Genomic DNA, 23,421 nt, shown 5'->3' with positions numbered 1-23,421 from the left:
GGTGACTAGGATACAAGGGAACACAAGAGAACCACCATGGTAAGAATACCAATGAACATTCAATTACCTGTATCTTGTGCTTTCTCTGTGAAATTAAGCAATATTCAATTTCCCAAAAGCTGAAGTCACATAATGTAATCTCTGGAGCAAGTTAATTTGTATATTTTAATTACTTCCCATTCTGCTATAAAATCACCACCCAAGTACATTAAAGCATATCTATATGAAGAGACTACTGGGAATGCTAAATAGTCCACTTACAATAAAAGTAAAATATCTTAATTTTCACAAAAAAGCTTTATATTTTTAATTAGATGTTAAGAAAAGTGAGAATGAGAGGGCAGTTTCTGCCTTTGTCAGAGCAACTTGGGTACCTCATGAGAGCCCCGGAACAAGCTTCACACTAGACAAGTCTACCCCACAACACCCAGCTTACTGTATGTGGCAGAATATGGCCCATCTATAAAGTTTAATTTCTGAAAATGATGCCAGAAATATGTTGGAATAGAATAAAAGCTGACAAAATTTTGTACTAAATCTCTAATCAACACAATAATACAATTCACAGAGGTGTGTCACAGATACTTTCTTAAAATAAAAATCAAACTATGGTAAATTTCAGGTAGAAAGACACACAGAAAATGCAGATATGTCCTTTTTAAAAAGCTAATTCTATCTTGCTGGTCTACTGCTGTCTATAAGCAACTGCCTATGTCTTCCATCTGGACAGTAACTGAAAGGCCCTTCCGGCTAAAATATCCACTATGCAGTCTACTATGGTGTCTAAATTCCTAACTACATTCACTGCTTAATTCCTTTTGGTCTAACACATTATCTTTGTTTTATTTTTTAAGTTAAAATACTTACAAAAAAGGAGAGCATTTTATCATTGAACATTTTATATTACAGCTGCTATCTATGGGGATAGGACATTGAATAAATATTGATAGCAGTGACAGCATCAAGAATGAAGTATAAGAAAAAGCACTCCTTACTCCTTTGTCAAGAGCCTAGTAGATAACTAATCGTGCCTCTCAGAAAAGAGTTCTGATTGAATAGATCAAATACTTCCTTCATCATTTTAATTCAATTGACATTATTTTCAGAGAAAATTAGATCATCAGCTAAGCAGTAGACATTGGAAGCCATGTGTTCTAACTACCTCATTATACACATAAAGGCACTGAATCTCAGAGAGGTTAACTTGCCAAAAATTGAAGAGCTATCTGTTGCCAATGCTACAGTCAGAACTCTGGCCCATGTCAGAAGGTAAAGCTGGTCAGATGTCTCTATCAAACTGCTCAGAAATAGGGAGGGGAGATGGGATATATGTAATGACTAGAGAAAAACACTACCTTTATCACAAGTTCTCAGAAAAAATGCCTCCAAGAATTTTTTGTAACACATCTGAAATTGAGATGGGAGGAGCTCCTATGCCTTCTTATAACACCCTCTACTAAATGAGTAAAAAGTATAAAATACTTCACTAGTGTATTTCATCTATCTCTCACTAAAATCTATTACCTTTCACAAAAGGGACAATATTTTCATTTATGTACATCTTTAATATCTTATGTGGAAGTGCAAAGACTGACACCTTATGAATATTTGATATATATTTGATGAATAAATAAAACAATGTTTATAGCATAATTCCTCTTAACAGTGAAATTAGCCTAAATGAATAGCAATATATTATCAGTTAAACAAAACCTGGCAAAGACAATGATAGAATACTATCCATGCATTAAAATGATACTGTTGAAAAATATTTAATAACATAGAAACATTCACTAATGTTGCAAGATAAAAGTCAGTACACCAAGCAAGATGTTTTAATTTTTGTGAATAAATACCTGGCTAGAAAAGTAAGCATCAAATGTTAATAATAATTATTTCTGGTTCTGGTCTTACTCTCTTCTCGTTGTTGTACTATATTTCAAATACTTTGAAGTGGTACCTGGATGACTCAGTTGGTTGAGTGTCCAATTCTTAATTATAGCTCAGGTCATGATCACAGGGTCCTAGGTCCTGGGATCAAGACCTGCCTCCACCTCCACACTAAGCATGGAGTCTGCCTGGGGTTCTCTCTCTCCCCATCCTTCTGCCCCTCTCCCCAGTCACATTCTAAATGAATGAATGAATGAATGAATGCATGAATACATAAATTCTTTAAAAAACACTTTGAAAATGGTCAACCACTGATATAATAAAAACTTTATATTTCTCCAAAATAGCAATTCCTGTTAACTAATTTTTACATATGGTATTTGATAATAGGGGAAAGTAGTCACCTAACCAGACCTATATTTGTATAATGTCTTAAAAGAGTATTAATTTTAACAATTTAGATTATAAAGTGATTTTATGCTCTGGATCATAGCTTTCAATCTGAAAATAATGGGCTAAGGGCTAGTGATTTGTGAGGAAACTCATCCACTTGAGAAAGAGGTGATTATGCCCTTTCCCCTGGATTCATACAAATCTTTGGGAGCCTCTTCATGAATCTGAGCACTTACTTCCTCCATGTGAAATATCCCTGCTATGCAGCTTGTTTCATCGTTAAATGAGATGGTGTCTTACATAATGCTACATACTCAATGACTGCTAGCTCTTACTACTATCAGGCTATCATTAAACTGAAAAAGCCAAAATCCAAGGTGGAAATTGGACACTAACAGATGTTAAAGAAATAACTTATTATAGAAGCACTTGGAATTATTAAAAGAAAGGTGATGCCCATAGTAACACTTATGACTTCATATATACACTTATGCATCAAAAATAGGCAGTAAACCAAAATTGATACATAATATGGACAGTAATTACTAATATGCTAATTATTACCAAAATTTATTAAGTATGGCTATTAAAAAAATAGGAACAATATGATGGCAGACAGTTTTTATAATCAAAGAACTCTGGAGATAAACTCCATTATCATCATTTTTTAGCAATTTATTTTCTTGAAAAAAATTCTCTGATACCTGGTAAAATTGGAAATAAGAAGAATTTTATGCAGATTAAAGGCCAAAAAAAAAGTGGAAGTTGGCATGAAGAAAGCAATTAGTGACATTATTTTTTATATTTTCAATCATTTGGAAGAAACAAATCAACTAGAAAGGAAGAAACAGCAATGATAAAATTCAACTTGTTTAGATGTCTCAAAACAGGCACTTTGGAATGAAATAAGGATGAAGACATAAGAAAAGGGAAATAAAATAGATAATACTGTGGTAATATGCTAAAGACTTAGAAGCCAAATAGAACAAATGTATTTCTCTAGAACATAAAACTGACCTGAATGCAAGATATAGCTGTTATGGGAAAACTTCAAGTCCCAAGCCATCTACTAGGAGCCTAATACTGCTTAATGCCAAGCAGCTGATAAATAGTTAATGAATTCAGTACTTGACCTGATGAAAATAGCTTTCCACAATATTGGAATAGTTGAAATATGAATGTGAACTTGCCAAGAGAGCTGTGTAAATCAGTTTCATCCAAACAGGGTATCTCTATCAATTGAAACTAAAAATGAAGTAAATATAAATATCATTCCTTTTAATATTCTCTTTATTGGTGGATCTTTTAGAAAAATATAACTTGTGCATGTATAATAAGATGTGAAAATAAATTTAATCATGATTTTATAAATAACGGTCTAATAAAAGTAGCAATGAAGAAAAGCCTATTGGAATTCTCTCTGAAGTTGTCAGGAACAAAAAATGTTGTACAAACAACTATTCACATTCATTTATTCATTTAATAAGAATACATTAATTGGACAGCCACATGCAAAATAATGAAACTGGGCCACTGTTTTACATCATACACAAAAGTTAACTAAAAATGGATTAAAGACTGAACATAATACCTGAAACCATAAAACTCCTAGAAAAAAAAAATAGATGGTAAGCTTCTTGACATAGACCTTGGTAATGATTTCTTAAATCTAACACTAAAAGCAAAAGCAAAAAATGCAAAAACAAATGTAAGGGATGATATCAAGCCTCTGCACAGCAAAGGAAACTATCAACAAAATGAAAAGACAACCTACTGAATGCAGAAATTATTTTCAAATCATGTATCTGGTAAGGAGTTAACATCCAAAATACATAAAGAACAATACAACTCAATAGTAAAACAAAATAAAACAAAACAATCCAATTTAAAGGCTGGCAGAAGATCTGAATAGACTTCCCCCCCAAAAAAGACATATATTCAGCTAAAAAGGATGTAAAAAGATACTCAGCTTTACTAATTATCATGCCTAAATCTCACCTGAGAAAGTAATGAAAGTGTGTGTGTGTGTGTGTGTGTGTGTGTGTGTGTGTGTGTATAGCAAGAGGGGGGGAGACAGCACAGTGGTTCTCAAGGTTCTCAAACTTACAGTCTCAGGATGCTTCATACTTTGCAAAACAAAGAGCAAACAAATGAAAAACAATAATAAAAAAATCTAATAGGTGGTTTTATACTTAGACCATCTTTGAAATTTAAACTAAAAAATTTATTTAAAATAACAATAATAAGCCCATTATTAATTAACACTAATAACATATATTAGTCAAAATTACTAGTTTTCCAAGACAAAAAAGGTAAGAAATAAGCAAAGCAATCCTGAGAAAAAACAAAACTGGAGGCATCACACTTTCTGATTTAAAGATACAATAATCCAACAGTAAGGTATGGCATAAAAACAGACACACAGACCAACAGAGCAGAACCAAGAGCCCAAAATTATACCTATATACATAAGCCAACTAATACTTGACAAGGAAGCCTAGAATGCTCACTGAACCAAAGACAGTCTCTTTAATAAGTGGTGCTGGGAAAACTGTATACACATATACAAAAGAATAACACCCCTCACAAAAACTAACTCAAAATGAACTCAAGCCTTAAATATAAGACCTGAAACTCCTAAAAGAAAACATAGGGAAAAGTCTTGAAATTGGTTTTCACAATGATTTTTTTGCATATGATACCTAAAATATAAGGAACAAAAGCAAAAATCAACAAGTGGGACAACACCAAACTAAAAAGTTTCTGTATAGGAAAAGATATGATCAATAAAATGAAAAGCAACTGACAGAATCAGAGAAAATACTTGCAAACCACATATCTGATAAGGGGTTAATATCCAAAATCACTAATGATCAAGGAAGTGCAAATAAAATCCACAATAAGATATCACCTCATACCTGTTAGATTGATAATTATCAAAAGGACAAGATATAACAAGAGCCTGGAGAGCCTTTTCCATGCACTGGAAAAGTATTTTAATAGCCTTCCCAGGTAATTTTAGGTATTATTTTCTGATAGTACATCCACTGTTGACAAGTAGTAATTTTTAAAAGGTTGTTTGGAATGTGGAATCTGTAATTTTGTCAAGGAAATTTCAGATTCTGTTACATTACAATCGACTGATCTATCGTGCATTTGAATGGATCTTTTACCCCTGCATGATTTTGTAACTTTTGCATTGTTCATTTGGAAAATATTACTTCACTATGGTACGCAGATCTTTCAAATGTTTACACATTTTGTTATGTAATATTTTTAATATCATACTTAACATCAGGAATCTAATCAGAAAAGTCAATATGGGTAAGCTGTTAGGCTCACAGTGGTAGGAGGAAGTTTCCTAAAATCCTAATTTTCACTTGAAAGTTCAAATTTTCCCACTGGCAACAGTCAGTTGTTTTCCTTGAAGTGACAGGCTCAAATGATTCATTAAAAGAAAGAAAGAAAAAGTCTGTCAAATACTCAAGTCTAAGTATAGTTTGACAGTCTTTCTTTCAAGTAAAAGCAATATTTCATGAAAAGAAAAGCAGCTAAGTGACTAGCTAGCTAGTTCAGGCTCCCACTCAAGTAATTACACATGCACTTCCTTATGCAATGGAAGAGCTTTCTGTGCACTTCTCATTTTGTCACAAAATATTAGAAAGATGTATACTCCTGGGCTGAGATCTAATAAAATTAAAAGTTGTTACTACTTCATCAAGGACATTCCTAAGTGAAACTAGTTTTTTTTTTTTTCCTTCTTCTAATGGAAGATGCGTGGCAGTAAAGAACATGGTAACTACTAGAACAATCTGTTGCCACTGCCTTGGTTCCTGCCAAGGCACCAGCAGTTTCACACACCATTGCCTTGTGCTCTATCAGTACAAATGTCAATACAGTGAAAAGGGCAAATCATGTTTCAGTATTATTATGAAAATAGGTTTGCCTCATGGACCTCCTGAAAAAGTCATAGGGATTTCTAGGGCCCCACAACACTGAGAATTGTCCTTTAGATCCCTGGTTCTTCACAAGGCTGCATATGGCATATTCTGGGGAACTTTCAAGAACTGTCCACCTTCTGGCTCCACTCCAGATTCACTAAATTGGCCTCCGGGGTGGGGCCTGGAATAGGGATATTTGAAATCAGCTAATTCTAATGTAACTTGGATGAGAACAACTAGTTTAGAGAACAGTAAAGGGGGGCAGGGGGTGGCAGCCCAGGTGGCTCAGCGGTTTAGCACCACCTTCGGCCCAGGGCGTGATCCTGGAGATCCAAGAACGAGTCCAATGTCGGGCTCCCTGCGTGCAGCCTGCTTCTCCCTCTGCCTGTGTCTCTGCCTCTCTCTCCTTCTATCTCTCATGAATAAATAAATAAAATCTTTAAAAAAAAGAGAGGGGGGATAATCTATTCCTTTGTGGAAACTAAAGCAGAATACTTTATGAAACTGAAGAATCTAAGGACCTACTGCAGACTTTTTAGCACCTGGGGTCTTTCCCTTAATTCTTACCCCTAAAAAAAAAAAAAAAAAATTCTTACCCCTAAATGTCTGGCATGTCTCCATATATTCTTGAATATAAAATTTCTTTTATGGTGTCTGGAAGACCTGGAGCAAGGAATTCTACAAAAATTTTTAACACAATACGAAGACAGTTGTAAAAATTCAACAGTGCAGAGTAGTATATGTGAAAAATGATTAAGAGAGCCTCAGGGCCCATCCAAGATAAGCAAAGCTAATGATCCTCTATATTTTTTTTTTATTTACAAAGGTGTATCAGTTCCTAGATCGTTTTACTTCTCTAGCCATAGTGTTCACCCTCTGTAAAACAAGAAGTTAGATGCATCTAAGATTCATCAGATAGTCCATGAGAGCATCACATAGCTGGGCTTATGCACAATGAAGAGAGAGTCATATCTGCATAGCATGGCACTGAGGGAGCCATGAAACCATCTCTGTCCCCTCCACAAATTCAAATGATATCTGTCAAATATCTGTTCACTGTTGAGAACTCTAGTCATTTGACTTAAGACTTAAAATAGGTTTTAGCTCTTAAAAATAATTTTTTCTTAGTAATTCTAAAAATGGTAGGAGGGATATTTATTGATCCCCAACAATGACCAAATCAGAAGCTTTCTCGGTGGAAACTAAGCTAGTCAAGTGGAATGGAATCCAAATGCAGTGTGACTGCTGATCCCTCCCCAGACATCCAGGCCCTTCTTTGTATCAGGCACTGTGTTTGATGTGGAATTACTGAATCAGGCCACTCTCTCTGTCTTTCTCTCTCCCCACCCCTTCCGTCAGCCTCTATTTTTTAGCTTAGTGAATTTGCATTTAGCTTCATCACAGGGCTTCCTTGTGTGGAAAGTACAAATCTAAAGTACCTGAGCCAGAAGTTACTGATCATTTAAAGATCATCCAAAACTATGATTATTATTAATTTTTGGTAGTACCTTCTCCACAAAGTTGCATATGTTTTGCAAGGCTTGCCTCTCTCCTTTTTCTAAGATGTTCTATTACCTTTACTGGGAGATTTACAGAATGCATGGGTTTTCAAGTTCATATGCATTGTGTTACGGAAAAATCCCCTTTGCCTGTTGTCTTGAGGAAAACAAATGGTGAATATAGGTTAATCTAAACTGAATTTTTCCAAGATAATTTACAATTAAAGTTTCAAAAGTGTTTCTTTTAGTCATTTAGTCACCATGAAGCAGCATCTTTTATTGAAAAGTCTTATTTCAAAAAAAAAAAAAAGAAAAGTCTTATTTCAATAACATCTGTGTTCTAATCTACTTAGTTTTTTGAACATTCTCTATTTTTTTTTAAGATTTTTATTTACTTGAGAGAGAGAGCAAGAGAGCACAGCAGGGGAAGCAGCAGAAGGAGAGGGAGAAGCAAGCTCCCCACTGAGTAGGGAGCACAACATGGGGCTCGATCCCAGGACCCAGAGATCATGACCTGAGCCGAACGGAGGAGCTTAACCAACTGAGTCATCCAGTGCCCGATGCTCCTGATGCATTCTCTATTATTGCTTAGAATAAAATTCAGGTTTGAGGTTATTCTTTGTGGTATTATTTTCTCCCCATTTAAAAACATTAAAAATGTCATGCTGAACATGGCTCAAAAAATAGCTCTTCCATATTCAACACAGAATTAATTCTTCTATACATATGTTATTTATTAAATGAAAATCTAGTCAATGTTTCAACCTTGGTGAGATACCCATTATTTTTCATAAGTCTTATTATTAAAGAAAATATATCTAAATATAACTCCTTCTTGTGAAAATAGCTTATTCCATTTTGTAAAAACATTTGCAAAAAATTTTCATGTTTCTAGTCTGGATGAAATTATGCTACTAGACATTCACGATTGTTCTCAAGGTTGTATCTTTTTTTTCCAAGAGAAGTAGAAAAAAGCTACATATTATGAACATTCAATGTCTTTCCCGTCTCTAAAAGAGGAGAAGGAAAGGAGAAAAGTAGAAAGGCTGATGATGCTACAGAAAAGAAAAAAGCCCAAAACCTGTGCTTAGTCAAAGTATGTATGGTGCCCCTGTGAGAGACAAATGGGTTTTAATGAAGCTGCCAACACTTAATTTATGAAAGCAGTACTTACAGAGGTTTATTGAACATATTATATCTATTGATACATCACTCATGAAAGAGAAGAAATACTGGATCCATTTGCTAAAGCCACCTTGCAGGTGGGTCTTGGCCAAGACAGTGAAGAAGATCAATCATACTCTCCACTAAAAAAAAAAAAAAAAAGTGAAAATAGATCACATATTTTAAGAAACTAAATTAGGATGATTTGCAGCAGCTAAAGCAGCATGCCTGTCCCACCTACCGAGAAAGAGTTCAACTACCTTTCCTGGTAGGTAGGTCACATGTCCCAATACAGTGCTTGGGACCCAGACTGCTAGCTGTGTGCAACAACCCTACACAGTTCAGAAATCTTGAGATGCAAATTTTTGAACATTCTAACAGTATCTGGGCTCACAGTTTGTCTTTTGATGTTCTCTCCTGATTGTTGTTGAATTGCCACATAATTGTCATTACTGTTCATGTGCAAACATGGTCATATTTTTATTGTTTCAATTTAGTTTCATGCATTGAATTTAATTGCCATTTACAATGACTTTTTGGTTGATGTCTAAAAGCTTTATTTTCATACCATCTGTAATGATTAAGAAAGTGCCAGCATCTAAACTTTTAGAAACAGTGCCAATGGCTAAGAAGAAAATCTGAAAGCCCAAAATTGAGCATTCTTTAATGAACTGTAGTATTACAAATGCTTTTGAAGACACAGAAGAGCAAATGTGCAGAAAAACTTTATATGATAAAAAGTGATGTGAAAAACTTTATATGATAAAAAGTCATGTGTTATACTTTAATTGGTAACATTTTTTTCTTTCTTAGCATGTATAATAGTGGTGCATATTAGCAATGACAGCATAAGAATCAATAAATACAATATTTTTGAGAATAACAACATTCCGTAGCAATTGGTTTCAACAATAATTAATGATTCCTTTACTTATAGAACTTTAACTTGGTATCATCTGAATTAACTATCTGATTTGTAAATTCAAAAAAAAAGATTTTATATTTTTGTTATACTCCCTGCCTTAAGAATAAGAATATTGCCCTTCTAGGTTGTTGGTTCCTAAAAATACTATTTACATGATTGACAAGATGTGAGAGGATAAATAAAAGCTTTTTTCTAGATCCTCAAAAATAAAGAAAATATTCCTCCGCACTTTACTAGATGGCTTTTAAAATAAAGTGGATGTCAGATAGTCTACTAGTGCCAACAAAGAAATGATAGATGTGAGAAAAAATGATGTCTCTTTAAGAACATTTTCAGAAAGAGAAACATACCTTTTATTAACCTTACTTTATTCAACAATGATATATTAATTCTATATTTGCCAAGAAGAGCTCAAATATGTCATTATCCATACAAATACAGCCTAAAATATTTTCTAATGAACTGTAATCTCTTTTCCAAAGTATATATTCATCACCTTACTCATAGTAATGAAGCTCTACCTTCCAGAAGAGGAGAAAAATGTATATTGTCCTGACACACTGAGGGGGTAGCAAAAATAAAGTGTCAAATATTCCCATGCCCCATTTGAAATGTCTAACTGGTTTCACTGAATATGTAATAAAACCCTCAGAATTTTGATCATCAAGGCCTATGCAGCTGGCAAAAAAACAATGGTATCCCATGGTTTTTCCCAGGGATTTTCTGCAAATAATAAGAATGAGGTGAATCTTTTGGTATCAAAACTCTCAAATCCCTGAGAAAATACTTTAGTGTTTAAATATCAAAATCATCTCTAGTTGGCAACTTAAAAGAAGGTCCCTTTTGAACTTCCTGAAAATCATGCTCAGCAATATATTTATGTATAGTTTCTTTAGCTAGACTAGGAAAGAACCACTGGTAACTTTACATGGTGTTAACTTTAACGAGCATTTAGTTGACTCTATGCACAGAATTAAGATCTAAATAAAACAAATGCCCCTATAGACATCAAGAATTCTGAAGATTTATAAACATTGAATTATTATGTTATATACCTGAAACTAACATAATGGTATATGTCACTTAAACTAAAAAAAAAAAAAAAAAAAATCTTTTGAGATTTAGATACTAAAACAACTTTCTCTGTGACTACTGCAGAAAAAGAATGGCATCCACCCAAAATTTGGTTCAATATAGAGAATAATGATACCACACACTTGCCAAGAGGGTATGAAACTAGAGAAAGCTAGTTTCATACCCTCTTGGGGTAGAAAGCTACGGCTCTTGAGCAGGTCTGAAAATGGCTTAAGAGAGCAAGAAATGAAATTTTTGGATTTTTTATGGATTGGAATTTTTATGGGGGCTGGGGGCAGGACTGATGAGAGTTCCCATGCATGGTCTGGACTTCCTACCTGTTCCAAGGGGGCGGGGGGGTACCTGGGCCTATTTACTAGCTCTCCAAGATGTGGGGCGGAAGAGAGGAAGGATAAGCGATGCTTACAAGTTGTCGGCAAACACCAAAATATGGACTCAAACTGTTTATTACACTTTCCTCATTCTTTACCACTTAAATTCTCAGATCAAACTGAAACTAAACCCTTCCAATTGACTAGCAATACTTCACTTGTGAACTACTCCCCATTTCTTCCTTCTTGGGCGCAATGGTATTATTATAGAGGTCCTGGCTAACAGTCAGAGTCCAGTTAGGAAATCACAGGTCATAGCAAGTAACTCAATGGAGGGAATTTAATATAGGTAGCTAGTCACAAAAGTGTTAGAACCACTAAGAAGCCAATCTACAGTTGATGGAAAGCCCAGAAATAAGGCACAACACAATGCTGGAAGCATGGCAGAGGCTCCTGGGGAAGTGGGAATTACAGAGGTGATATTATTATGGAGCCTGAAACAGGCAGGAACACAGACATATACAAAGAACAAAGATGGACTTGCTGTGAAGCCACGGAAACTTATTCCTCAGGGCCCCTCACAAAGACCTTGGCAATGTATTACATAGTCCTGAGTTGTAGAAATGTTAATAATAAGAAAATTAGTAGGACGTATTAACCGCAGTTGGGTTAGGACCATGGTCTCTTTCCATCCCAATTTACCATCATCATAATTCTTTCATGTCAAGTGACATGGGAGTAGCTACCAGAATTTGAACCCAACTAAGGGGCAGTTGAGATTCAATTAAAGAGATCTCAGTGAGACACAGTGTGTGGTTTATAGTCACTTTCACGTACAGTAAAATTATTTCTGGCTATCCTGGTATAAAACCGGCCTCTAGAAACCCTCTACTGTCCAGTATGGATATCTATCTAATGTCCTGACAGGATGAGGCACTGTACTATAATATGAAAGTATTCTAGGGCTCAGCACAAGTATGCTGGTGATGGGAGAGAAAGTGCATTTGCAATGTATGGGCACAAAAGCTACATTGGGGAAAATTCTTCTATAGTCAATCATATAAAATTCTAAGATGATACTTAGGTTGTTAAAATCCAAAGAAAACAGAAATTATCTTTTTTGAGGATATAATCTATACACTGTATATAATTGTAAATATGCAATACATTTCTTATAAAAACCATGCAGAGTAGAAAGTTAAAATTCCCGCGTTTCCAACACCCAAATCCATAGCAGTACTGTGAATAGCCAAAATGTCTGCATGTGAAATCATGTTTTGTCCATCTCAACTGTAATTAATAAAAGAACAAGTTTTGATCACCCATGCCAGAGGAAAGAAAGACTACATAATCTTATACTGTTATAGTACATATAATAATCTTACATACTATATAATTTTATACTGTTTAAAGTGTACAAAATCATTATCATATGAAGAAGTAATTAAAGAGTATGCAAAAATATTGAAAACAAATATTATGGAGGTATATAGAGTAACATAAGAAATTTTGTGATATTTATCTTGGGCTTTTGATGTTTGTGATTATTGCCAGGTTTTATTTGTTTTCTTAAATTTTTTAAAAAAGATTTATTTATTTATTTGAAGGAGAGACTGGTGGGGGAGTGGGAGGGGGGGAGAGGGAGAGAGAGAATCTCAATCAGACTCTTCACCAAGCATGGAGCCCAATGCAGAGCTCCATCCCACTACCCCAAGATCATGACCTGAGCTGAATTCAAGAGTCAGACACTTAACTGACTGAGGCACCCAGGTGCATCTTGCCAGCATTTTAAAATCATTAAATGTAGTGAAGTGATTTCTTTTCTCATTCTAAGTATATTTTCACTCTTAAATATAATTCGTATAATGCAATTTTATATTCTTTTTCTTGAAGAGGGCTCAAAACATCATGTAATCTTCAGGCCCCAACAAACTTTTATCCCCTCTGACACAAAATAAATCCCTGATTTCTATCTGCTCTCTGCCCCCAACCTCTTCCCAGCATTTCACATTGACTGAACATTGACTGAAAAGCAGATTGCAGGGGTCAGCTCCCTGAGATGCAGGTCAGTGCTCAAGGATAGTATGGGAGTGGGAGGCTGGATTCAAGATGAAAAGCAATGACTAGCATCAGCCATTCACTGCAAAACATAATTAGAAAACCTTTTCCCACCTCCCACTCTGTCTCTCATGGCTTTGAGTGTAGGAGTTGAACACCAAAATTTCCCACTTTCTCTCTTAAATTTCTAAATCAATGCACAAGTTCAATTTCTAAACCGGTTCAGGGTGAGCTGATCCATTTTGCTAACTCCTTTTGGCAAAGAAAGCAAATGATGTTTTTTTTTAAGAAGACAAGGAAGGGGCAGCCCTTGTGGCTCAGTGGTTTGGCACTGCCTTCAGCCCAGGGCGTGATCCTGGGGACCCAGGATCGAGTCCCACATCAGGCTCCCTGCATGGAGCCTGCTTCTCCCTCTGCCTGTGTCTCTGCCTCTCTCTCTGTCTCTCATGAATAAATAAATAAAATCTTTTAAAAAAATAAAAAGACAAGGAAGAAGAGGACAAAGTCTCCTATTCATCTTTGCATATAACCCTCTTGGACACCAATGTGAATCCAATCTATGGGGAAAAAAGCTGGACATCCAATGTTTTCCTCAGTTATAACGACCTTTAATTTAAAACTAAAAATCACAGCTAGCTCCAAAAGACATAAATTCCTTAAAATGAGTCTGATAAACTTTAGACCTCTTGTACACATTTATATCTTCTAGATAATAAAAAGAATCTCTTCAGGACAAAAGTAAAGAGAAAAGGCTGTTCTATTTAATTTAATTGCTTTCAAGTATGTTTAGTGATGGTCAGGGAATGTATGACCTAATTAGTTTTGAATTACATATCTAAACTAATGCCAGAAAAATAAGTGAAAAAGATGCTTTACCACCAAAGTATACACATATCTGTGTTAATCTTACTACTTTAAACCCTGGTGGTTATAAACAACTTAGTGGTAAGGGTTTACTGTAAAATAACATTGGCTTTACAAGACGAAGTTAAAGAATCTTCTAAAATAGAGCATTGCTTTATGAATGAAAATGACTAACACCATAAGTAAAATTCTAATTTCTTGTGAATTATATTAAGATGTCTTATCCCAATTTGTAAATGTGAAAATGGCAATTATGACCATCTTAATAATATCAAGTTTTGTAACTGGTGCATATACAATGTCAACAAGGGTTTTAAATGTTGAGTACAAAGAATGAAAGTTACCAATATTCTTAATAAGGTTTTAATTTAAATGTGATCTCAAACGTGATCAACAAAACTATTATACAAAAAAGAATTATTATGTATTTAGAAACACACGTTACTATCTATAATATGCTATACATTGCTGATGAATATATGTATGTATTCCTTAAAGAGACACACTATCATTAGTTTTATTTTACAATCAGCAAATTAAAAACCAATAAGATTAACTGATACTCCCCAATTCATAGAACTACTAATAGACTTTGAACTCAAAAAAATCTAGTATTTCCTTTCTCAATATCCTATTAAATAGAGTAAGCATTAAAAATTACATACTTGCATAAATATAAGTTGTTCCTCTTAGAGAATGTCATTAAAATCATACTTTTTAAATTCTCCAAAAAGAAACAAACTTAAGTAGTGGTTACATAGTCTTCAATCATATCCTCCAGGGGCCATATTTATGCACTGGGGATTAGACACTTACTCTTTTTGTGAGATTTAAGTATGGGCTTCAGAGGCCTTAATTCTGTCTTCATTTGTCAATATCTGAAATGGTGTCTGAACTTTTCTTTTTAATTCACTTTTTCCAAGTCTAATCTTCTAACCATTTACATCAGAATTACTCAAGGACCTGAGCAATTTGACAACAGGGAAGAAACAGGTATGTAGGCTGCGAAAGAGGTAAAATTATATTTACAGATGACATAATCCTATAATAGAAAATAAGTAATCACTAGAAAACTATTAGAATAAGTGAACTCAGCAAGGTTGCAGAATACTAGATTAATACCAAAAAATCAATTATCTCTATATACTAGCAAAAGCCATTCCAACAATGATATTAAGAAAAAAAATTCTATTTAGAATAGCGTCAAAAGAATAAAATATTTACTATAAATTTCATAAAAGATGTACTGGAATTGGCTACTGAAAACTACAAAACACTACTGATAGAAATGAAAAACCTAAATAAATGGAAAGATAGTGTATGTGCACCAATTACAAAACTTGATATTGTTAAGATGGTAATATTCCCCATATTGATCTATAGTTTCAAAGCAATTCCTGACAAAATCCTAGCTAACTTAATTGCAGAAATTGACAGGTTGATCCCAAAATGTATATGGAATTAGGACCCAGAATAGCCAGAACAATCTTGAAAAAGAAAAATAAAGTTAGAGATCACCTATTTCCCAATTTCAAAAGTTAACCAGGATCTATAGTAATCAAGAGTACAGGGATCCCTGGGTGGCTGGGATCCCTGGGTGGCTCAGCGGTTTAGCGCCTGCCTTTGGCCCAGGGCACGATCCTGGAGTCCCAGGATCAAGTCCCGCATCAGACTCCCTGTGTGGAGCCTGCTTCTCCCTCTGCCTGTGTCTCTGCTTCTCTCTCTCTCTCTCTCTCTGTGTGTCTCTCATGAATAAATAAATAAAACCTTTAAAAAAAAAAGAGTACAGTGTTAACTGGCATAAGAGTAAACAGAAATTAATGGAATAGATCAAGAGTCACAAAAATAGTCTTACATTTGTGGTCAATTGACTTTCAATAAAGGTGTCGAGACATTTCATCACAGAAAGAATAAGTTGAACAAACAGTTCTCAGACAACTAGATATTCATATGCAAAGAAATTAAATTGAACCCTACTACACAGCACATACAAAAATTAACTCAAAATTGATCATAGAAATAAATGTAAAAGCTAAAGCTATAAGAAGTATAAGAATAGATCATGATCTTGGGTTAGGCAACAGTTTCTGAGATATGACACCAAAAGCACAAAAAACAAAAGAGAAAAAAAGTAGATAAATTGTATCAAAATTAAAAACTTTTGTGCTTCAACAGCCAACATCAAGAAAATGAAAAGACAACCCACAAAATAATGGGAAAAAATATCTACAAATCATATATCTGATTAGAAACTTACATTCAGAGTATGTAGAGCACTCTTACAACTCACTACTGAAAGAACAAAAATAATTAAAACCTAAGCAAAGGATTTGAATATACATTTTTCCAAAGAAAATATACAAATGCCCCAAAGGACACATGGAGATGCGCAAGGTCTTTCATCATTAAGGAAATTCAAATTAAAACACAGTATGATACCACTTGACATCTACTAGAATGGCTAATTTTTTTAAAAAAAAAGGATAATTGTAAACATTTGTGAAAATGCAAACTCTGATACTTGCTAATGGGAATGTAAATGATACAGCCAATTCTTTGGAAAAACAGTTTAGCAGTTCTTCAATAAGTTAAACATAAAGTTACTATATGACCCAGCAATACCACTTTCAACTTTATACCCAAGAAAAATTAAAACAGGCATCTAAACAAAAAACTTGTACATGTATGTTCATAATAGCACTATTTGTAACAATCAAAAAGTGGAAACAACTCAAATGTCCATCACCTAATGAATGGATCGATTAAATGAGGTATATCCACATAAATGGAGGGGTTTTTTTGGCAAAAAACAAAAAATACTGACACATGCTACAACATAAATGAACCTTGAAAACATGCTAAATGGAAGAAACCAGTCACAAAAGAACACATATTGTACTGATTAATTTTAAATACAATCTTATTTAAGACATTGCATTTTCCACTTAACAATACAATGTTTATTTCCTTTCCCTATGTACATATGCCATATTCAAGTATCAAGAACGCCTAGCATATTTACTATAGCAGCTTGACTTTAAAACTGTCATTAAAATTTGCTACACATTTAGGTCCTTCAAATGTTTTGTGTGGAACAAGGCTAGACCCGTTCTCAGGTTGGCTTAACCAACCTCTTCAATGGTAGACCCAGAAAAGGCACCACCAGAGAGAGGAGCTCCACCACCAGGAAAGCCTCCAGGCATTCCCCCTGGCATGCCTCTGGCACTCTGGTACAGCTTGGTAATGATGGGGTTGCAGACCTTCTCCAGATCTTTCTGCTGATGTTCAAATTCTTCCTTCTCTGCAGTCTTATCAAGCCAGTTGATGGTTTCATTACACCTGTCAAGAATCTTGTTTGTTCTCATCATTGATTTTACTCTGAAGGTTTTTGTCTTCAACAGTTGCTTTCACTTTGAATGCATAATTTACTCAAGTGAATTCTTTGAAGACACCTTGTCCCACTGCTTCTCATCTTCAGCTTTGTACTTCTTAGCTTCCTGGACCATGCACTCAATGTCTTCCTTGCTCAAGTGGCTCCAGTCACTTTGAGGGTAATCTTGTTCTCTTTTCCTGTGCTTTCTCTCCAGAGAAGAGACATAGAGGATACCATTAGCATCAATATCAAAAGTGACTCAGTATGAGGAACACCAAAAGGGGCAGGAGGTATGCCTGTGAGTTCAAACTTGCCAAGTAGGTTGTTATCCTTAGTCATAGCATGCTCACCTTCATATACCTGAATAAGCACTCCAGGCTGTTTGTCACAGTAGGTAGTGAAAGTTCATGTCTGCTTGGCAGGAATGGCAGTATTGCACTTGATAAGCACAGTCATGATACCTCCAGCAGTTTCAATACCAAGAGAAAGTGGAGTGACATCCAACAGCAGCAAATCTTGAAAATTTTCAGATCTGTCTCCAGAAAACATGGCTGCCTGGAGGGCTGCACCATACACAACAGTTCCTATTCAGTTCCTTTCCTTTGAAGAAATCTTATAGAAGTTTCTGATCTTGGAGATACGGAGAGAACCACCCACCAGGAAAATATCATAGATCTGAGGCTTGTCTAGCTTGGTATCCTGAAGAGCTTTCTCTAGAGGGTCCAGGGTGCCACAGAACAGGTCAGCATTTAATTCTTCAAACCAGGCATGAGTAATAGAGGTATATAAGTCAATTCCTTCATAGATAGAATCAGTCTAGCTTCCAGGCTGGGTTCTAGAAGAAAGTATATGCTCAGCATGTTTGCAAGCAGTACAAAGATGATGGACTACCCTCTTGTTTTCACTGATGTCCTTCTGTTTGCACTTGAACTCCACAATAAAATGGTTGACCATTCAGTTGTCAAAGTCTTCTCCACCTACTTGGGTGTCTCCAGCTGTGGACTTGACCTCAAAGATCCCACCTTCAAGAGTAAGGACTGATATATCAAAAGTGCCACCTGCTAACTCAAAGATCAGCACATTCCTTTCAGCTCCAACCTTTTTGTCTAAGCCATAAGCAACAGCAGTTAACAGTTGGCTCATTGATGATTCAAAGTACATTGAGACCAGCAATAATAGTTCTAGCATCTTTGGTAGCCTGAGGGTTATTGAAGTATGCAGGTAATGGTCTTCCCAAGATAGGCCTCCATGATTTCCTTCATTTTCATCAAAACCATAGAGGACACCTCCTCTGGATAGAAATTTTTTGTGTCCCCCTTATATTCTACTTGGACCTTGGGCCTGCCAGCATCATTCACCATCATGAAGGGTCAATGCTTCAGATCAGATTGGACAACAGCATCATCAAATCTATGTCCAATCAAGTGTTTGGCTTCAAAAACTATGTTGGTGGTGTTCATCACAACTTGATTCTTTGCAGTATCAACAATCAATCATTCTGTGAAGGTGATATAACTTGGGGTGGTTTAGTTTCCCTGAACATTGGTAATTATTTCCACTTTCCCATGCTAGAAAACACCCATGCAAGAGTAGATGGTGCCAACATCAATGCCAACTGCAGGTCTCTTAGTTGCTTCTGTGTGGGTCCAGCTCACCTTCAGAAGAAAACAGCAGTCTGGAGAGCTACTGCTGCATTCAATGAGCTGTATGATTTCATTTCTATGAAATGTCTAGAGTAAGCAAATGTAGGGAGACAAAGTAGATTCATGGTTGTCAAGTACTAGGAGAATGGAGAGTTAGTGCTAATGGGTATGAATGAGGTTTCCTTTGGGGGTGATGAAAATGTCTTAAAGTTCTATGGAGATGGCTATACAACTCTGTCAATATACTAAAGCAACTGAATTTTACATTTTAAATGGGTGAATTACATGGCATGTGAATATGTTCCAGTAACATCTCAGTAAGATGGTTTTGTTTTTTGGGGTTTTTTTAACATTATAATAGGAAAAAAGAAAGAATAAATCTGGGAGCTTGTTTAAAACATACATTACCGGGATCCCTAGGTGGCTTAGTGGTTGAGTGACTGCCTTTGTCTCAGGGTGCAATCCCTGGTCTGGGGATCGAGTCCCACAACCAGCTCCCTGAAAGGAGCCTGCTTCTCCCTCTGTCTATGCCTCTGTGTCTCTGCATCTATGTGTCTCTCATGAATAAATACATAAAATCTTTAAAAAAGAATACATTACTTGATCCCATTCCATGCAGCTGAAATTTCTGGGAATGCTATCCAAAGGTCTGCAATGCTTTTCACAATCTCACCAAGTACCAGATTTCTTAGGTACCCAGAAATCTAAGAACTCCACTTTAGACTTCAGAGGTTACTAAAATGGAAACACCCCTGGAGCAATGACTATTAGCTAATTGCTATTAGCTGTCAATTCACCCTCAGATCAATGACTGGGTTGAGTTTTGATCTATAATGAATGAGTTCCTTACATAAAAAGAAAGCAACCAATCCTTTTGGGTAAGGAGCATTAAGAGAGAAGAGTTTGAGTCTGGGGGCTCCAATAGACAAAGTTATATCCTAGTCCCCCAGGGTAGACAAATAGGAGCCAGAGCATCAGAAGGGTAGTACCACAGCCAGAACCCTGGACTTGCACGGCTCTGTGGTTAGTCTAACTTTTAGCAAAATTAAAAACAGAAAACAAGTGGAAACCCAAAGATATATATAAAAGATCTGGATTGTGAATGTTCAAATAATGTAGAAAATAAATCCTCAGCTTAATTTTTTAAGTGATTACTTCTGAGATATTACTTTATATCATAACATACTGTTGTTGGCAGGAAATTCATTAATTTCATATTACTGTAAATTTTTATATCTTTGCAAAGTACATATGTGATCATCCCTGAATCACTCATGGAGTCTTCTGTAATTATCTCTTTTGATAGCTTAAAATGGACCCACAAAATACAATGTTTTGTTCTATTAATACACACTGAGAAATCTTTCCTTCACAGTGTTTTTAGAACTAATTCATTTTACAAACTGTGGCATGTTCCTTCTGACTCTGTCCCAATCATTTTAATCAGATTAACCACAGATGTTTGGGGAAGTATACAGCATCTTTTACATTATAATTTTCTTTTCTGGGGAGTAGCAGGCCAAAAGAAAGCCTCTTGTCATACTGTCAATGTCAATGGTAAATGTCAATGTGACATTTAATAACTGATCTGCAAAAAGTAAATGAGCTTACTTTTATTCTCTTTCCACCACACCCAGGGCAAGCTTCCTCTTAGTTGACCAAATTACCACCCTAACGAAAAAGACTCAGGAATCAAGCCTTTGTCAAAGAATCTGAGATAATATTAGGGTTTGTGAAAACTTTAAAAATACGACTTAATAATGAATTTAACATTTTGTATTTTCAGAAGAGTCATTCTTCTTAGGGTCATTTGAAAGGAATGAGTTTTTAAGCACAGCTTCATCAGCTCACAGCAGGAACATTACAAGAATTTTAAAGATTCTTATAAAGCTGTCTACATCAAGCTGAGTCCGCTTATCACTGACTATTTTAAGTCTAACTGTTAGCTCTTAATTTTATGATTTAACATAATTTTAATTTGGGGTTCTCAGGTTCCTTTCAGGTTTATAAAAGGACATTTCCTGAGGGGGGAAAAAACTGTGCTATTACTTATCAATTTGCTATATTAATTTGAAATGAAAAGCTCCAAAATGGTTTAAAGGTCACTTTAAAATTTGTACTTTGGGACTCGTTTTGACATTTTAATGCAGTGATCCTTTTCTTTATTTTTAGTGACTCTCTGAAAGAAGGAATATTAACCAGATTCCTATACACAAAGTATTTATCTAAATTTATTCAAGAACCAGAGCCATAAAAACTTTACTAATAACTCTTTAGTAACTAGTATATAATTTATGTAACTTTTTAGACTTCGTATGTGTAGACAAAACCAACAATTGTCCTGCTTTGCAAAACTGTGACTGAGACAGGTTAATTTTGGAATCTAATATGGAATATGAGATAACTTTAGTTTTGTCCTCTAACCCCTGACTTCCTTTTTTTTTTTTTAAGATCTTATTTATTTATTCATGAGAGACACACACACAGAGAGAGAGAGAGAGGCAGAGACACAGGCAGAGGGAGAAGCAGGCTCCATGCAGGGAGCTCGATGTGGGACTCGATTCCAGGACCCTGGAATCACACCCTGAGCCAAAGGCAGACGCTCAAACACTGAGCCACTCAGGAGTCGAACCCCTGACAACTTCCAGAAAGCTTCCAAGTCAATACAATAGGCTCACTGACATGCCAGTATAAATAAAAATAAATTTATAAAAAAAAAATAAATGGGAATAACATCAAGAAAAGAAGAAAGTTCTTACATAAATCTTAAATTTTATGTTGAACATACTGGATAAGAAAGAAAGAGAAATTAAGGAGTCAATCCCATTTACAATTGCACCCAAAAGCATAAGATACCTAGGAATAAACCTCACCAAAGATGTAAAGGATCTATACCCTCAAAACTATAGAACACTTCTGAAAGAAATTGAGGAAGACACAAAGAGATGGAAAAATATTCCATGCTCATGGATTGGCAGAATTAATATTGTGAAAATGTCAATGTTACCCAGGGCAATATACACGTTTAATGCAATCCCTATCAAAATACCATGGACTTTCTTCAGAGAGTTAGAACAAATTATTTTAAGATTTGTGTGGAATCAGAAAAGACCCCGAATAGCCCGGGGAATTTTAAAAAAGAAAACCATATCTGGGGGCATCACAATGCCAGATTTCAGGTTGTACTACAAAGCTGTGGTCATCAAGACAGTGTGGTACTGGCACAAAAACAGACACATAGATCAGTGGAACAGAATAGAGAATCCAGAAGTGGACCCTGAACTTTATGGGCAACTAATATTCGATAAAGGAGGAAAGACTATCCATTGGAAGAAAGACAGTCTCTTCAATAAATGGTGCTGGGAAAATTGGACATCCACATGCAGAAGAATGAAACTAGACCACTCTCTTTCACCATACACAAAGATAAACTCAAAATGGATGAAAGATCTAAATGTGAGACAAGATTCCATCAAAATCCTAGAGAAGAACACAGGCAACACCCTTTTTGAACTCGGCCATAGTAACTTCTTGCAAGATACATCCACAAAGGCAAAAGAAACAAAAGCAAAAATGAACTATTGGGACTTCATCAAGATAAGAAGCTTTTGCACAGCAAAGGATACAGTCAACAAAACTCAAAGACAACCTACAGAATGGGAGAAGATATTTGCAAATGACATATCAGATAAAGGGCTAGTTTCCAAGATCTATAAAGAACTTATTAAACTCAACACCAAAGAAACAAACAATCCAATCATGAAATGGGCAAAAGACATGAACAGAAATCTCACAGAGGAAGACATAGACATGGCCAACATGCATATGAGAAAATGCTCTGCATCACTTGCCATCAGGGAAATACAAATCAAAACTACAATGAGATACCACCTCACACCAGTGAGAATGGGGAAAATTAACAAGGCAGGAAACAACAAATGTTGGAGAGGATGCGGAGAAAAGGGAACCCTCTTACACTGTTGGTGGGAATGTGAACTGGTGCAGCCACTGTGGAAAACTGTGTGGAGGTTCCTCAAACAGTTAAAAATATACCTGCCCTACGACCCAGCAATTGCACTGTTGGGGATTTACCCCAAAGAGACAAATGCAATGAACCGCCGGGACACCTGCACCCCGATGTTTCTAGCAGCAATGGCCACTATAGCCAAACTGTGGAAGGAGCCTCGGTGTCCAACGAAAGATGAATGGATAAAGAAGATGTGGTTTATGTATACAATGGAATATTACTCAGCTATTAGAAATGA

General features: G+C 35.5%; 1 protein-coding gene across 50 annotated transcripts in view; it reads right to left on the bottom strand.

The window, feature by feature from the left end:
• The window catches only part of LOC144293759 (uncharacterized), a 472,204-nt gene that overhangs the window by 325,475 nt on the left and 123,308 nt on the right, over nucleotides 1-23,421 (bottom strand). For 6 of the 50 annotated variants that reach the window (XM_077864832.1, XM_077864826.1, XM_077864825.1 and 3 more), the window contains one exon: nucleotides 8,898-9,030. The exons of the other annotated variants lie outside the window; for them this stretch is intronic. The gene's annotated coding sequence lies outside the window, so the exon portion shown is untranslated. The remainder of the gene's footprint in view (nucleotides 1-8,897; nucleotides 9,031-23,421) is intronic. 50 annotated transcript variants of the gene reach the window in all.

This window comes from Canis aureus, chromosome 22 (assembly GCF_053574225.1).
Source record: "Canis aureus isolate CA01 chromosome 22, VMU_Caureus_v.1.0, whole genome shotgun sequence".
Lineage (NCBI taxonomy): Eukaryota > Metazoa > Chordata > Mammalia > Carnivora > Canidae > Canis > Canis aureus.
This window is presented reverse-complemented; position numbering and strand designations above follow the sequence as displayed.